Source organism: Mirounga angustirostris, unplaced genomic scaffold (genome assembly GCF_029215605.1).
Source record: "Mirounga angustirostris isolate CCGP_5_RB_7025 unplaced genomic scaffold, mMirAng1.0.hap1 SCAF_9, whole genome shotgun sequence".
Lineage (NCBI taxonomy): Eukaryota > Metazoa > Chordata > Mammalia > Carnivora > Phocidae > Mirounga > Mirounga angustirostris.
The window spans coordinates 43,197,313-43,212,999 of NW_026991717.1; the positions used below are offsets into that span (position 1 = coordinate 43,197,313).

The 15,687-nt window shown below is 46.3% G+C and overlaps 1 protein-coding gene across 12 annotated transcripts in view; it reads right to left on the minus strand.

Moving 5' to 3' along the window:
• TLN2 (talin 2) overlaps nucleotides 1-15,687 on the minus strand; it is a 430,586-nt gene that overhangs the window by 390,769 nt on the left and 24,130 nt on the right. For 2 of the 12 annotated variants that reach the window (XM_064570362.1, XM_064570354.1), the window contains exon 2: nucleotides 12,280-12,339. The exons of 9 other annotated variants lie outside the window; for them this stretch is intronic. The gene's annotated coding sequence lies outside the window, so the exon portion shown is untranslated. Of the gene's footprint in view, nucleotides 1-1,388; nucleotides 1,493-12,279; nucleotides 12,340-15,687 lie in introns of those variants that run through there. One more of the 12 variants, XM_064570356.1, reaches the window with a different exon arrangement.

A 15,687-nucleotide genomic window follows, 5' to 3' on the forward strand; every position in this document is an offset into this window, starting at 1 on the left:
TCCTTCAAGTCCCTCGAGCCTCCTCCCAGAGGCTTGCTCCAGCAACACTGACCTTTGTGGGTTTCTTGAACACTGTAAGCTCCTTCCACACCCCATCATCTACCCCAGGGCCTGACCTCACAGCTTCCTCAACACGGAAGGCTCTGGCTCCTCTTCATTGACACCCTGTCACCTACCCCCTAAATTGTGGACAACCCCCGCTCAGGCTGGAGATTTACCACTTAGATGCCTTCTCTCAAGGAAGCCTTCCCTGATCACGCTCATGACCGTCCCATCCCAGAACAGAGTAGGACTCCCGGTCCCGTATCATAGCCATCCCTCGTCCCAGTTTCCCAAAGACTCAGAGTGAATCCCACATCCTCACTACGCTTTCGGATGCCCACTGTGTTCACTGTAGTATTCAACACACAGCACAGTGCCTGGAACCCGCAGGGAACACTGATTCCACGAATTCAAAGATCGTTTATTCATTCATCCATTGGTAAGGCAGACAATTTCATTACAATTGAAGGTCAAAGAAGAGTTTGGCAGATTTGTGATGCAGAGCATGCTGGGAAGTCAGAAGAGATGTGTGTCTATGACATAAATTGAAGTAACATCCTAATTGAGTGGAGAAGAAGACAAAAACAATACCGTGGAGTAGGACACAAGACCCCAAAGCCATAAAATAAATTTGGCTACATATAAAAAATTAAGTTTTCTGCAGGGAAAAGGCTAACAGTCAAATGGGGGAAGTATTTGCAACACATAACAGAACACTAATTTCCATATTATATAAAAAGCAAATAGGAACCAGTAACACAGACCCAACAACACTGACAAATGGGAAAACAACTGAGAGGTTAGGAAAAAATACAAAAGGACTTTAATCATGTGAAAAGGTGTTCAACCTCATGCACAGAAGTCTCACATGAGGTATCACTTTTATCTAGCAGACTGGCCAATATTAAAAAGCGTGCTACTACACTGTACCATCACACTGTTGATGAGACAATTGGTACTTCTTTGGAGGACAGTTTGGCAGTATGAAATGAAGGATGAACATACTCTCTGACTCAACCATGCCACTTCCATATCCCACAGATACATGCACACTTACGTACCAATACATGTGTTTCTATCTTCGGCACCGGGTAAAACAGGGAGACTGAAGAGTAAAGGTCAGTTGATAGGAAGCTAGTTAAGAAATCCAATGGAATATAACACTGCAGTTCAAGAATGAGGTCAATCTACACAAACTGATAGAAAATGCTTTACAAGTTTAAAAGAAGTATATTAGAATATATAGAGCACTTTATTCATGTCGAGGATGGAAAAGGGCAGCAAAGGTAAAGGAGAGCGAATATTAATGATCGTTATTATTTCAGAAGTAGTCTGTGTAGGGGCACCTGGGTGGCTCAGTCGTTAGGCGTCTGCCTTCGGCTCGGGTCGTGATCCCGGGGTCCTGGGATCGAGCCCCGCATTGGCCTCCCTGCTCTGCAGGGAGTCTGCTTCTTCCTCTCCCACTCCCCCTGCTGTGTTCCCTCTCTCGCTGTGTCTCTCTCTGTCAAATAAATAAATAAAATCTTAAAAAAAAAAGTAGTCTGTGTATACATGAGGATAAGACATTGACATTGCTAACATGACAGTCTTCAGGAAGAGACCTTGATTTCTAGGAGACATAGGTTGGACAGAGACTTTCCACTGCATACCCCTTTCTACTGTTTGAAGTTTCTACCCCATGTATAATTTACCTTTGCAAAAATTAAACAGGGAAGGAGGGCAGATGAACCTAATGTACAAATTACTGAGGAGGGAAGAGAAACTCAATAGAAGACCAGAGTCACTCAAGCTTCAAGTAACCAGGGCTAGAGTAGGAGGAGAAAATATCCCTCAAACCAGAACTGGGGCCCTTAGGTACAGAGGCTGTTGTAGAGGAAAGACCCTGGTGGCAACCTTGACTCAATCCATCCTATGAGTGGACCCCACACAAGCAGGTAACACTATGTCTGGAAGCAAGAGGACTGGAGCAGAAAATGCAAATAGCTCAGGTTCGTAATATCAACACTTGAAATGGAGGTTATGCCCCAGAGAACTGCATTGGTGACAGTCACTGGTACAGGACATGTGTCCTCTGGTTCTCAGGCCCTTTTCAGTTCTAGAACTTGGAGGAGTCAATCCTCCTGGAGCACAGAGAAAGAGCAGTCTGGAGAGTTACCACAGCCTTGGAGTTGATTTAATGAAGACAGAACGAGAAGTCACCAAACAAAAAGCCTTGGGCTTCCTGTGTCAAGATTATCTCCTGGGCCCCCTGTGGCCAAGAGCTACAGGTGACAGCCTCTGAATGAACTGCCCAGGCCACACCACTCTTGATCCCTGAAGTTAAACCCACAGTACCAGGTGGGGACATGGAGTTCCTCAGCCTAGGAGTACACAGCTCGCCACTTCTGTCCCTCTATTTGGGGCCTGTTTCCCAATGCCTCTTTCGACAGAACGATCTGAAAATAGAAACCAAGTGACTTAAGCTGTGGTCTATTTCAGAAATTATGTCACACACATCTGGATGAGAACTCCCAAATGCCTGCCCGGTGAAGGCTTCTCCTTGGTGCTAAGTAAAACAGAGCCCAGACACTTCCCTCCCCCGGCCAGTTGTGGGAGCGATTCCCAGAGTCAGCAAGTCTCCTAAGGAGTCCAAGAGTTGAAGACACACATTCTAGTGAACAAGCCAAAGGAACTTACTCATTTCAGTAAGTTAGCCAAGCACTAGTTTTAAATACAAGTATTTAAAGGCACTAAACTACGTCTAGTGAGTTGCCAGCAACAGGGTAAAAGCTCAATAGAGCACCTCCTGCACTTTCTCGTGGCCTCTTAGAACCTAAACCACAAAACATTTGAAAGTAAAACAAAGACCTGTGACACACATTAGCAGGACTGTGTTCAAAGAGCTCTCGCACACAGATCTATGGTGTACAAACGCTGGATCCGCAGACTTCCAGCCCAACAGGAGTGTGGCTGAAGCATAGTGTATGGTACACAGTAGGTGCTCAGTTAATGATGGGAAAAGGGGTCAAACTAGTTGATCTCTGTAGAAAACGCAACTTTCCCAGAAGACAAGCAGTTCATTCCCATTTTCACGCAGGATGGTTCGATGATAAAAATGCACTCAGAGCTTCACAGTGGGTCCTCGCCCTCCACAGCTCCCAATAGTCCTTTAGAGACGTAGAAACTTCTTAGTGTTTTCCCCCTCCCATCACACAAAGTTATTTTCTCTTCAAATGGAGGATTATTTCCCCCATCATGTTGACTGTACTTTTCCAAATATTGTCTTATGGTAAGTCTAATAAAGACACTATTGAATATTTTCACACACACATAAACATTGAATGCACACGGCCCAGCTTACACAACACCAGGAGGCCTACAAGTATATACAGAATCAACAAGTGACTTTGTTATTGTGTCCCTGAGTGTCCCCCCCACAGCAAGGGATGAGCCTGAGGTCACACCCAAGGCCCAGGAGATTTTACCTACTGTGCACTATTATCTGAAATTTTGTTCAGTAGAGACAAAATCCAGCAAACACTAAAACCAGCAGGGGGCATAGAACTGCCTATGCTTCCGCTTCAGGTCTTCCAGTTCAAATAATTTACTTATTTAAGGACCAGCTGATGCAATTTTCCTGTTATCCCCTTGGAACATTTTTTCCACCAACAGGGAAAGCTTTAAAAATCTGCATAGATCTGTATCTGCTGAGGTCTATACACTCCTTCAGCATCCAACCTTAAACCCAACTCAAGCCACTTGTCAGTGTTTGGTTTCCAAATTCCAGACTCTGAGACCACATGGGGTCCTTCTGGGCACAAACCCTGGGAAGCCAAACACAAGCAGTACAGTCAGAGTTGTGGTTACTCAACCCCATAGGGTTTGTTCTGGTATCCTGGGGATAAGTCACATGTTTCAATTGTCTAATTATGTAATTATCTAGCTTTGGGTTTAATATGTCATCAGTGTGCAGTCAAATTATATCCACAAATATGTAGAGGAGAGTGTTGGGCTTAATTAGGTGTTTACCCCTAGGGCTGTGCTGTTCTGATCTCAGATGTAAACCCTAATGCTATTGAATGCGGTCTTTCATGTAGATACACACATAGGGACGCCTAGTTCCCTTCTCCCAAGGCGGGGAAGCAGCACACACACTGCCGTATGTCTCCTCAAGCTGGTGGCCAGGACTCCAGGAGACTCTGGGTAGATACCGTCCTCTGCTTAAACCCAAGAACCCCACAGAGGAAGGAGCTGTTTTCCCTCAGGCCTCACTCCCCGGGCCCTGAGGATCAACAGGCCACTTAAGGCCATTACTTCGCAACAAAATCCCAAAGAAAGGTATCCAAACTCTTAGCTCCTCCCTTGTGCTTCATAATGCAAATCAGCACCATGAGCTTGGTTAAAAATTCCCCTGCTTTTTAACTTTTCTTGTCTCCTCCAGGAAGCCTTTGAGACGTCTGGACCAAACTGAGTTCTCTGATGACTAAAATGGATTATTACTCAGTAACTGTCCCAAGCAGCTTAACCTGAATTATTCATGCTCCTACATTATCTCAAAATTATTTCCTCTGTCTCACTGATTGACTTTAAGTATTGAGTCATGTTTTAGACTTTGTTCAGGATCTACATGGGATTGAATATAATGCAGGGCACCGGGAGATGCTCAACAGATACTTCCTAGTTTAGTTGACTAAGTCTCAAACAATGGAGATGGGTTCTCTTCTGTGCACACAGAAACTCTTGCAGAAGTAAAGCCATCGCACCCAAATATGTGGGTGTAAATCATTAACTCAAATAAACGCTAAACTTCCCAAAACAAATTGCTACCCCCCAAGTAATCCAGATTAAGTGCCATTTAAAAGACAGACATGGGGCGCCTGGGTGGTTCAGTCGTTAAGCGTCTGCCTTCGGCTCAGGTTATGGTCCCAGAGTCCTGGGATGGAGCCCCGCATTGGGCTCCCTGTTGGGCAGGAGGCCTGCTTCTCCCTCTCCCACTTCCCCTGCTTGTGTTCCCTCTCTCGCTGGGTCTCTGTCAAAAAAATAAATAAGATCTTTAAAAAATAAATAAAAGACAGACGTCTTAGGAAAGAAATAACAGCCAAAGTACTATATTGGGACTAACATTCTCTAAGCAGGGAGAGTTTGGACAGGAAATAGTGGTTGTGGAGTTGTTCTTGCTAGTTACTTTCTATGCTTTGGATTAATCGTGAATGACCCAATAAGACAGATACACTATTTTCAAACTCTGACAAATTTGCTTTCCACTTGAAACAAAATAGTTGTTAAACCTTCCAGACAATGTTACATTCCAAAGTCCAACTGTAACAGGCTTTTCTCTTTGAAACACCAGCAGTATAAATCCGTGCTTATACTACAAGTCTAATCAAAGTGTTCAGAATATGTAAACAGTCACCAAGACCTGTTTTTTTTAACTTGCATCCTTCTAAAGAGCTCAACTAGAATAAGTTAGCCTTTTAGAATCATTAAATTTGAGCAATCATAAAATCAAAACCTAGTTTTTCTTAACAGTTAGTGCCAGGTTTCAGGTAATTTCTGCATTTGTATTTATTTTGTAAAAGTCCTAACCAGTAATCTTAAATGAGTCACTTGTAAAATAAATGAAGATTCTTCTCAGGAAAGTATTAGAATTATGGCCCGGAATCATCCTTGCCAAGGAAGTTGAACAGAGGGGCAAACATTTCACCATTTAGTTATGTTTGCTTCTAGAGTGTTTTTGATATTCTGATATTGCTGTGCACAAGAATTTAGGAATTCACAGTTAAAATACAAATGAAGCTGCTTTCTTTCTCTAGCTTCTCTGAAAAAAATCCCTGTAAAGACACTAACCACAAAGCAGTACCCCCACTGAACTAGGAATCTGGCATAGCCAAAAAATTAACACTAGACAGTCTAGATAGTTCTTAAGTATGATGGGGGGGGGCATTCTTAATTAAGTCACACTTGCCAGAAACCACAACACAGCATCAGCTATAAGCTATCCTAACACATGTGGTTCTTATAAACTTTAAGACTTTAGATCTTTCAAGCACCTAAAGAGAAGGGTTCAGGCATTTTCACGAACCAGTGGATTAGTTTGTCTTCTGAGCTTCCTAGTATAACCAGTTCAGATAGGTCATGTTAGACCATCACGCCCACACAGTGCTCCCAGCTTGTTACCAGGCACCTTCTCCACCCCTTGAACAGTCCCATCACAGATCACCATGCTCCAGAGTGGATGCTTAGGACTCCCCCTGACCCCCAGGCCAGAATATCAAGGGCATCCTGGCAACCTGTTAAAAATTAAGAAGCTATCCCAGTGCCAACCGTAAGACACAAGTCTCCCCTGAGAAGCTTTTAAGGTTAAAAAAAATGGGGGGGAGCACCTGGGTTAAGTGTCCAACTCTTGATTTTGGCTCAGGTCATGATCTCAGGGTCGGGAGACTGATCCCTGTGTTGAGCTCAGCAGCAAGTGTGGAACCTGCCTAAGATTCTCCCTCTCCTCCCTCTGCTCCCCGTGCCCCCCACACCCTGCTCGCATGCACCCTCGCTCTCAAAAAAAAGAGGGGTCCTGTGAAAGAAGGGATAAAGAAAATGTGATTACACCCAGAATATTATTCACCTATCAAAAAGTAAACCTTGCCATTTTTCACAACATGGATGGACCTTTGAGGGCATTAAGCCAAGTGAACTAAGAGAAAGACAAATACTGTATGATCTCACTTCTATGTGGAATCTTAAACACACACAACACCCCCATAGGACTCAGATACAGAAAACAGATTTTGGTTGCCAGAGGCAAAGGTGTGAGGGGGCGGGTGAAATGAGCGAAGGTGAAAAAGTACAAACCTCTAGCTATAAAATAATTAAGTCATGGGGATGTAACATCCAGCATTGTGACTATAGTTAATAATCCTGTATTGTATATTCAACAGCTGCTAAGAGATCTTAAAAGTTCTCGTTATAAGAGAAAAAATTCTGTAGCGATAGGTGTTAACTACTTACTGTGATCATTTCACAATACAAATAACCGAATCATTATGTTACACACCTGAAACTACTAATGTTATGTCAATTATACTTTAAGTTAGAAAAAAAAGACTGGCATCTAACTTCAAATTATTTAAGAATCATGCTGGGGAGTCTCAAGTATCCCAGTAAGTAGTTAGGGGGGTAAAAAAAAAAAAAAAAGACTAAAACATTTAGAAGGTACAAATAAAAATAGGGTTCCAGATCATACGCTAAAAGACTTTGGTTCAGTGAATCCAGGTGGGTTTCAGAAGTCTGCATTTTCAGAGCTCCCCAAGGTGATTCTTGAAGATTAGCCAGGATCAGGAATCCATGCATACTATATTCCTATTACTAATAACTCAAAGGACACATTATAACCCTACCTCTGGGACACAGGTACACTCAGAATTTCTATACTGGCAACTTAACACAGGACATAGGACACCTGGCACATTCATCAACAGATCACCACCTTTCCCAGAGTTATTTGCCAGGTCTCAAATGTCATCCTTTTAGGGAAATGAGCACAAGTGACTTTTAAAAAGAGCTTTAACTCTTCCCAAAAGTATTCCCCACATTCAGAAGTGGGAAAGAACCTCAAGAGATTCTCCTGTGAATATGGAAAGCCAAACTTTTTTTTTTTTTTTTTTTTTTTTTTTGAGAGAGAGAGTGAGAGAAAGTGTGAGAGCAGGGTGAGGGGCAGAGGGAGAAGCAGACCCCCCTCCGAGCAGGGACCCCGATGCGGGGCGCGATCCCAGGACCCTGGGACCATGACCCGAGCCGAAGGCAGACGCCCAACCGACTGAGCCACCCAGGTGCCCCTGGAAAGCCAAACTTAATTCACTCTGGATAGAGAGGGCAAGGGGTGCAATTGCCCTTGAAGGAATTTGGCCTCCTGTGCTTTCTTCCTTGAACCATGTTTACAATCCTGCCCCTCCTGTTGTTCAATTCTAAAGCACAAACATTAGGGCTACACTAAACACAGACCATAGAAACCAAGTAAAGAAGGAAATGTCTTTGCAACCATGAAGACAAACAAACAAAAGGCATTTTCTGGCTATAACCTTCACTGTTCGAATTAACCACACTGGAGTTGCAAACTGTCTTGAGTTAAAGCCACTATGGCCCAATGGGATTCCATCCATCCCTGTCCACCTAATTCCTGAAATCTATAAAAATGCCCATCTACCTAGGAAGGGTAACGTCTATGAATTAAACTTTGTCTTCTAAGGGGCACCTGGGTGGCTCAGTCGTTAAGCGTCCGCCTCCAGCTCAGATCATGATCCCAGGGTCCTGGGATCAAGCCCCACATCGGGCTCCCTGCTCAGCGGGAAGCCTGCTTCTCCCTCTCCCACTCCCCCCCCACCTTGTGTTCCCTCTCTCGTTGTCTCTCTGTCAAATAAGTAAATAAAATCTTTAAAAAAAAACAAAACAAAACTTTGTCTTCTAAGAAATCAATTAATGTCCCATCCTTTCTTGGTAACAGACCGTGAAAATAATATGAAGAAACCAGAGACCATCAGAATGGGCCTGGGGAAAAGGGGAAGGGGAAGAAAAGGAAGCTGAGGGTCCTGACAGCTCTCCCACTTCTGGGCCCCAGGGATCCTCTCTTCCAAAAGGCAAGCTCATGCTGCAATTAGGGACAACACCTAAGTCAGTCATCCTACAGAGGCTTATTATTACCTTCCAAGTATCCACCACAGGGAGAGGCCCTAGGAACAACCATCAGGGAGCTTTGAGGCAAGGAAGTGACAACTGTCATTGTTTAAAGGGCAGTGGTGAGGGTGGGCAACATTACAGGGAGCCAGGGAGACTTCCCAAGGAAGGAGCCCCAAAGCCAAAATCTGATCTACATGATCGCTGGCCAGTTCCAGTGGGCGGGGAGAGGAAGTTGCCAGCGTGTGGGCAGAGAGGCAGGGCAGGGCTCACTAGGGATCCGGATCCCAAGGGTGTTGTCTGGAAGCTAAGGAAAGGCCCAAAATCTGGAAGGGCTAGTCTGACTCGATCTGCCGGTCAGAGCACGTCCTCCTGACCTTGGCCTGGGGAATAAAGCGGGGCAGCTGAAGGAAGCGGCAGGGTTTCTGGGGTACATGAATGCTGTGTTAAGGGGGCACCACTGGAGGGTTTTTACAGGAAAAGAGCCCCAAATGCTTGGTGCAAACTTGTAATTTGGCTACATTATAAGAAAAGGAAAGAATGTAGGACATAAAAGTGAGTAAAGGAAGCAAAACTTGTTTTCTAGAAGCAGCAGGATGTTGTTCTCTGAAAAGATAGCATAAGCAATAATAAAGAAAGCCCAAGTTCAACAGAAACATCGATTCCAGGATAGGGAATAGAGTGAACACCCGCAGAGAGACCCAAACCTGTTATACCAAGACTCCCCATACCATTACATCTCTCCTAGATTCACCTTCTAGATTCTACCCGACTTGTAGCTTCCACTAGAAAGTGTTCACTGTGCTCAGAACAGAAGAAAGACAGTCATTGTTAGTTAAATTCAAAGTTCTCAACTGAGGTGATTGTGAGAAGCCTGGAGACATCTGATTGCCTCCTATGGGACGGGGTGCTACTACCTATCAGTGAGTGGAGGCCGCTCAGCATCTTACAGGGCAGAGGACTGACTCTCCCCCAGATGGAATTCATCGGCACAAAATGTCAATTGTACCACGGTTGAGAAACCCTAGGTTAAATCAATAAATCAATTTAATAACACTGGCAGCAGCTGGCTCAGAGTGAGCAATGGGACAGACACCTCTGGACAACCCAGGCACACAGCCTTGGTATTCGCAGGGCTGGGCCTCCTGCAGATGGGAAGGAGGTGAGAATGCCAGGCTGGTCACACCTACCGTGGCACTCTGGCCACATGGCCAAGTTCTGCCCAACTCTGATCCTGCCTTTCCCTTCTGCTACCTTCAAATCCCACTTGAGGAGCTCACCCCAAGTCACTCAAGAAATGCTATCTCAGAATGGGGACTACAGCAAGGCCAAGGTATGAGAAACTTGACAAAGGAGGATGAAAGCAAGGGAACCTCATTTGGAAAGAACTTCCTGGGGCATCTGGGTGGCTCAGTCATTAAGCGTCTGCCTTCGGCTCAGGTCATGATCCCAGGGTCCTGGGATCGAGCCCCGCATCGGGCTCCCTGCTCAGCGGGAAGCCTGCTTCTCCCTCACCCACTCTCCCTTCTTGTGTTGCCTCTCTCACTGTCTCTCTCTGTCTGTCAAATAAATAAAATTAAAAAAAAAAAGAAAGCACTTCTTGATGACCCTGGTTATAAATCTGCACATGGCCTACAAATTGCCCCACCCCACCCCCAGTTCCAGGGAGACACATTACTCCAGCCTTCCTCTTCAGACCTCAAATTCCTAACACGTGCCGACTACAGCAGGCAGGCTATCAGACACAGACCTCAAGATCAACACACACAGACCTCTCCCCTCTCCTCCCAGATTCTGCCCAGGGAAGCATCCAAGCCAACAGCTGTGGGCCCTCAACACCTCCAATTACTCACGAGTGCTCTGCCCCCTTGCCTCATAAAAAGCCCTCGAAACCAGCCCCCACTCCCCCTTCCAGCCCTTTTCCAGCCATTACTCTGTAGTCCCCATCATTTCTCACCCATGCGGTGGCAACACCTCCAGAGCAAAGCTTTTCAAACATTCTCAGTAAGCTACGAAGAGGTGGTGTCTCAGAGGCTTGCTGCAAATGCAGATTTAGTAGCTCGAGGTGGGGAGAAAGAATGCCATTTTACCAAGTACACAAAGTAGTTCTGACTCAGATACTCCCAGACCCCACTGGGAGCCAACTTTGGATTCTCAACCCCTAGAGAGCTGGTACTGTGGTCAGTTCTGGGTACCTAACCCTCATCACAAAGCAGGGCCTTCCAGAAAAACATTTGCTGGGGGGGGTGGGGGGGCGGGTGGAAGAGCTAACACACACCAACATGAAGCTACAGATCAACTGGAAATCACAGAAGAAAAGAACGGAATGGCCAGCGTGCCTCCAGCATCTGCTGCCCAAGTTCGCCACTGATCTCACTAGGAATGACTAGAGGCCAATTTCTACAATTTGAGGCTTAGTCCCCATGATTAGAGAATTTTAGCCAGTCCAGGCTGAGGTGTATCCAGGTCTGAAAGGCTCTTGTCCACTTTCTCCCCTCTCCTCCCATCCCAATCCTGGCCCACAGCCGGGGTCCTGCTCTCTCGCTGACCCAACCCACTTCCCCTTCCAGTCCAAGCCCAGGTGCTGAGTACATGCCCAGCTCCCAGACTAGCTCAGAGGCCCCAGGAAGGTAGCAGCTTCGTTCCTCTGTACCGCCCAAGGGATCTACCTCAGGGCCTAATAAGTGTCTACTAAGAAGCAAAATGAAAAGGTTGGGGGGAAGAAAAGGTGAACCATTTCAGGGTGTGCCTTTGCCCCACTTTAAGCCATCATGCAGGCACTTGGCAGCCCCACACAAAGGCCTGGGAAGAGCATGTGGGTGACAGCAAGAGTCACCTGTAAGACACTGCAGCCCAGTGTCTCCAGGGCCCTCAGCAGGCAGGGTCCTACATCAGACGCTCCCACATAAATGTACCTGGCGGGATCGTGTTTTCATAAAGGCTTTCCGAGCACTGGAGAAAGGTAGTTCCCATAACAAATTCTCCCCACCCTCACCCCAGAGGAGGTAGTTAACTGGTCAAGAGACCTGCGGGGAGCCTGAAGACACAAAAGCCTGGGGGCTGCTGAGGTCTCCCCACAGTTGTACCACCAGTCGGGGCTGAAGGCTCTCCATGAACCAGATGTGGGGTGATAAGTTCTCCCCCAAACCATGAGGCCAAAGTAACTGCAGCAGCTGTTACCACAAGCAATGATGCCGAAGCCACACACCAAGTGAGAGCTGCAGGAGCAGGCCGGCCGAGCCCCCACCCCGGGTGCGGAGCACTCTCGCAAGGCCAAATTAAACCCATGAGGGCCATACCCCATGCAAAAATTTCCACCACTTACACAAAACGCGAATATGTTGTCCTATCCAGGGAAGAAGACAAACATCGAAGGAAGAAGCTTTTCTCCCTAAACTAGGATATGAACAGGTTACGAGACCTGTATGCTGGTCTCCCCCAGTTGTCTTGGGGAACATCCCTTGTGAAATCCAACCCTTCCCTAGAAACAGCCACCCGGTCCCAGGGATGCAAAAAAGGGCTTGTCTCGTAACCAGATCCGACTGAAGTCAATGCCATTTACCACCGCTGTGAGGTGGGACCAAAGGGACTTACCAGCTGCCGGGAGGCACACATCCTGACCGCCAGCATTCTTCAGCATTCGCTCTGCCCCACCTGCACATTAGAATCATCAGGGCATCTTTTAAGACAAATAGGAAGGCCTGGTCTGCGGCAGTTACTGATTAAACTGGCCTCAGGCAGGGCTGGGTACTGATGCGGTTTAGAAGCTCCCAGGTGAGCCGAATAGGCAGTCACAACGGAGACTCACTGGCTGGTCCCCAGGAGGAAGCCAGCTATCCAGCTGGAGAAGCACAGGAGTGGTAACCACCGGTGTGGCTGGTCCAGGGGCAGCTCTCCTGCTACCTGCTGCCAGCATGAGTCCTGCAGACCTCACTCAAGGAGAGTAGGACCAAGCCCGTCTGATGCCTTCACCCCCACCCCCGGCACCCCTACCACCGGCTTCCCACCCACCTCCCTTCCTAGAGCTACACACACAATTCCAGCCACCTCCCTTAGGAGAAGCCCAATCCAAGCCATCACTAGGCAAGTGCAGGGCCCATAAGGGGGCTCCCACAACTCCCAGTCTCCACCATCTTTGGGCTTAAAGGACACAGTCCTTGAGCATGCACTCTATGCCAGGCTAAGTGCCTTACCTGCATCATCTCATTTAATCCCAGCACAACCCACTGAGGCTGTTACAGCTATTATCCCCATTTTACAGATGAGCAAAGCAAGGCATGGCGAGTTAAGAATTTATCCAACATCTCACAGAAAGCAGTGTCAGTAGAACCAGGACTCGAATCCAGTTGGTAGTGCTCAGTCTTTGCTTCTAACCATTCTACTACTAAGATAACATCTTGTTATAATTAACATCGAGTTCAGCTGTGACAGAAAACATTACCAAGTGAAAGCAGATTTCATTAAAGCCCTGAATTTGAGGTCTTAAAAAAAATCAATTTCATCAGTGTAGATGGAGAAAACCTGATTTTTACTGACAGTTCATGTGGGAAAGATTTGCGATTTCAGGGACCATCCATTTATTCATACACATTTGCAGGGCACCTCGTGCAGGTCAGGAACAGGGCTGGGTGCTTGTGACAAGGAGATACAGGCCATACCCTCTGGGTGACCTTCTAAGAGCTAACGTGATCCTGGGCTGCCTTAGGACAACCCCCTCCTCTTCCTCGTGAGAGAGGCCCAGCCCACGCTGCTCGGCACTGGGCAGACGACCGGGGAGGCCTCTGAGGACAGCTCATTGTGAGCTTGTCTGACTGGCGAGGTGGTGATTTGATATTGGTTTTAAAGAACAGCGCCCACATTCAGCCCTAGACCCTCTAAATTAGTCTCTAGGAGTGGGTCCAGGCTCTGCCAGCTTACAAGTTTCTACAGCTGAGTTGAGAACTAGTTTCTCAGCCAGGCTTGAAAACCAGTGGACAACAGATGAAAAAGAAAAATCCAGAAACCACATATGAGTCGTTGAAGATGGCTGAATAAAATGAAAAAAAAAAACCAACTATCTGTAGTGTGGATGACAGATGGCATGAAGGATGGGAGTGAGACATGGGGCCTCTCTGTGGAAGGCATTTCTCTATTGCTTTGTGGTGCCAGGGACAGGATTGCCAAGAGCAGAAAACAGTAAGAGGGCAACAACAACCCTCAAGAGAAGGAGATCCTGGTACCTTCAATTTGGAGACCTCCAGGACGCCTCCTAACTCTGGTTATCATGCTCTGAAAAGCTGCAGGGTCAATGACCTACTGCTCAGATCATTTGAGAGAAGACAATTACCATAATACAGGAAAAACTGCCATTTTTTAAGATTTTATTTGTTTAGAGCGGGGAGGGGCAGAGGGAGAAAATCTCAAGCAGACTCCCTGCTGGGTAGAGCCCAACTATGCAGGCCCTTGGTCTCAAGACCCTGAGATCATGACCTGAGTCGAAATCAAGAGTCAGACGCTGCTTAACTGACGGAGCCACCCATGCACCCTAAAAATTGCCATTTTAAATTGACAGCAACTAACTGCTTTCAATCTTTTGGACGAGAAATAATCTGGGCCATGTACCCATAAGTTGTGTATGTTTGGGGAGTGAGGGGTTAAAATTCACATCCATGGGCCTCCCCTCCATCTCAGACATCTACACTTCAGTCATCTCTGATGCAGGTGATGCAGGGACTTTACTTTTAGAAAACCCCTGATAGCGGAGTCTGACGCAAAGAATGGGTCCCTAAAACCTTCCCTGATCATGGATGGCAATCACTCCTTCTAAACCTTTAGAATGAGCTGTAAGTTTCACATGCAAGCTTATGCTGTCTTCCTAAAACCTTCCCTGATCATGGATGGCAATCACTTCTTCTAAACCTTTAGAATGAGCTGTAAGTTTCACATGCAAGCTTATGCTGTCTTCCTCCACATGCAGATATAGGCACAGGTGTAAACGTAACCCCCCCTCACCAGCAAATGGCACTTTCCACCCTTCTCCATCCCCCACACAGGGCGCTGTCTGAATGACAACTAATTTTTTTTTTTTAAAGATTTTTTATTTATTTATTTGCGAGAGCGAGAATGAGAGACAGAGAGCATGAGAGGGAGGAGGGTCAGAGGGAGAAGCAGACTCCCCGCCAAGCAGGGAGCCCGATGCAGGACTCGATCCCGGGACTCCGGGATCATGACCTGAGCTGAAGGCAGTCGCTTAATCAACTGAGCCACCCAGGCGCCCAACAACTAATTTTTAAAAATCAAGACTGGTTAACAATTTCATCCAAAGTGACATGAAATTCGATTGAAAATATTTAATCAACTCAAACTTCATGACCTTTTAAAATAAGCATTTAAAAATCTTTTAAATACAATTTAACTAGTGGCCAGGGTACCTCCCCTGGCCCATGACTTCACTGTGAATGGGTTGAACTCTGGACCACATGGCTTTGAGCACATCTGACTTAACGTGAGTCAGCATTTGAATTTGCCACTTTTATCAAGCTCATTGGTTTTCCTGTTTCGAGGGCCTAACATAAAAAGTCAAAACGAAGCTAAGTTGGATCAACAAGGGACCTCAAAGGGCCTGATGGAGGCCCATCTTTTGGGAAAGAGAGCTGATGGAGATGAGGAGCCCCTGGAAGGGTGGGGAAATAAAGAATTTAGGCTTCCTCCTGGAACAGTACAACCTTCCCAGAAAAGAATGTTCTCGTCCACTTGCCCCCAGGAGGACACTGTATTAAGATGGGGAGGATGCTCCAAAGGTACGGTATTTGTAAGTGGCCAGCTCTGCTCCTTATGTAAGCAGGCCCTGGAGGAAGCTCTAGAAAGCATCACTCTCTGCAGGCACTTCAGGCACAGCAGCTTCCTTGGGGCCTTCATGCCAGTTTCAGATATGCAAAAACCTATACAAATATAATGTGCCCCATATATGTGATTTAAAATTTTCTAGTAGCCACATTTTTTTACTGTTTAGTAAAAAAAAAA